Raw genomic sequence first — 2,709 nt, forward strand, 5'->3', positions numbered from 1 at the left:
AAGAGGGAATAATAAGAGTGGACGATCAAGAACGAAGTGCTCGTATTAAGAAGGGTGTAAGACAAGGCTGTAGCCTTTCGCCCCTACTCTTCAATCTGTACATCGAGGAAGCAATGATGGAAATAAAAGAAAGGTTCAGGAGTGGAATTAAAATACAATGTGGAAGGATATCAATGATACGATTCGCTGATGACATTGCTATCCTGGGTGAAAGTGAAGAAGAATTAAGTGATCTGCTGAACGGAATGAACAGTCTAATGAGTACACAGTATGGTCTGAGAGTAAATCGGAGAAAGACGAAGGTAATGAGAAGTAGTAAAAATGAGAACAGCGAGAAACTTAACATCAGGATCGACGGTCACGAAGTCAATGAAGTTAAGGAATTCTGCTACCTAGGCAGTAAAATAACCAATGACGGACGGAGCAAGGAGGACATCAAAAGCAGACTCGCTATGGCAAAAAAGGCATTTCTGGCCAAGAAAAGTCTACTAATATCAAATACTGGCCTTAATTTGAGGAAGAAATTTGAGGAAGGAATTCGTGGCGGGCCGCATAAAACCAGTCAGTAGACTGATGACCAAAAAAAAAAAGTAATGTATCAGTAGTTTATTACTACTGGCGTCATCCGTGCTACTACTGAAATGTGTTTCTTCGTTAGATACACGTTCCGTTTCATGCAGTTAAAACACAGCCAATGAAAGGGTTTTCTTGTCCGTTTCTTGCTTTTAAGAAGGATGTGATGTCTGCATTCACTTTTCACTAGAATCTTCCCCTTTGATACTGGAAGTATAAGTAAAAAATTAAAGAATTTTTTTAATCTGTCTACTGATATACTGATTTATTAAGGGGAACGACCAAATCTCGTGATTTTTCACCTTGAGCAACGGTTGCTCAACCTAATAATGAAATTGCTACTTTTCATACTGATATATTCACGCTTTTCAATAATGCCACTTCCTGTTTTAATTGTTTACGTGATACGAGCGTTGACTGCCCTCTGTTCTGCAACAAAATCTGAGCTATATCATGTTAGCACTAGCAAACAGCATTACGCGACACAGTTAATGATAAGCGTCGACCGTTGCTACAACGGTCGGTGTTCTGTACGCGCTTTTAATTTGATTGCTAAGCCAAGCAGCAGTTCAGTCCCATTCCTGAAGCGTGAAGTATATCAGTAGTGACTAGTGGCGAACTTTCACTTTAAGTGAATATTGTTTTGCTACGAATTACGGCTCCACGGGACTGTTCGAGTCTCGGTCCGGCACACAGTTTTAATTTGTCAGGAAGTTTCATATCAGCGCATACTTCGCTGTAGAGTGAAAATCTCATTCTGGAATGAGGGTGTTGTTTGCATGTAAGTAGTAACAAACAGCTGAGGATTAACAAAGACGTTACATTTTTTCAAGTGACGAAATGATTGACAATATTCAAAAAAGGTGAAGTAATGAAAGATATCGAGAAATTAGAACCCACAAAAAAATTAATTTAAATCTGTTGTGCCTCAGGCCACTGCATTCCCCAACTAGGTAAAGTCTGAGAAACTTCAACAGACTGATAAAGAGCGGCGTTTTTTACTCAACAGTGATGTTCTATTTGTTAGTTGCAAGCAAGACTTTTGTAATACGGTTATGAATATGAAATACGAAGACTACAAGTCAGTCTTTCCTCTTTTATCGCAGTGTGTGTGTGTGTGTGTGTGTGTGTGTGTGTGTGTGTGTGTGTTTCGTCAGTTTACTTACTGAAAACTAAATCACGAAACAAACTGGCAACAAACACGCTATGTGGACTATTACACACCTAAAAGCTATTATCGAGTGACAGTTGTTATTCATTTCCTGTAGCCAGTACAAGGACAAAACGAGTGAGTAATGCTTCATGTGTGTGTTGAAAGTGAAGAATAAAAAGCCGACCGTTTTGACCGAGCGGTTCTGGACGCTTCAGTCTGGAACCGCGCGACCGCTACGGTCGCAGGTTCGAATCCTGCCTCGGGCATGGATGTATGTGATGTCCTTAGGTTAGTTAGGTTTAAGTAGTTCTAAGTTCTAGGGGACTGATGACTTCAGATGGTAAGTCCCATAGCGCTCAGAGACATTCGAACCATTTTGAAGAACAAAATTCTATCAGTATCACTCGCTACAAGGGGAGGGATAATGGGAGTGGGTCAGATTTATTAGTTTTCAAGCCATATTCGTTTACTGTTCAGTTATCCTTTGTTTTATCTGTTCCCCTCCCACTCCCATTATTTAATTTATGTGGCACCTATCTTTCATGCCATTTGTATTTATGCTCTTAATTGTAAAAAAAACTTTCCATGCAGAATGGCGGTGGACCATTTTTTGAGATGATATGGACAGCTATTAACTGAAGCCTTCACTAGTTATTAAATACCTGGAACTTATGCAAGCATTGTAACCTCGGTATGTCGTCAAACACACCTAGCTGTGGACATAAATACTATTCACTCTAACCCTGTTATAACAAAATGTTCACGATTTTAGTGATGTCATCTTATTCACAACAAATGCAATCATCCCAGTCAACTTGAACATTATTGCACATTTGTACATTTATTATTTTTAAAATTGTTTTACGTTATTTTCTTCTTCAGATTCAAAATATGTTTGCAAATCTGACCACTTTCTTTGTTGAGAGTGCTAGTGTAAACTTTTAACGAGCAAGGCGAGAGTGTAGTATATTTACTCGTACTTA

Source organism: Schistocerca piceifrons, chromosome 2, assembly GCF_021461385.2.
Source record: "Schistocerca piceifrons isolate TAMUIC-IGC-003096 chromosome 2, iqSchPice1.1, whole genome shotgun sequence".
In the NCBI taxonomy this organism is placed as follows: domain Eukaryota; kingdom Metazoa; phylum Arthropoda; class Insecta; order Orthoptera; family Acrididae; genus Schistocerca; species Schistocerca piceifrons.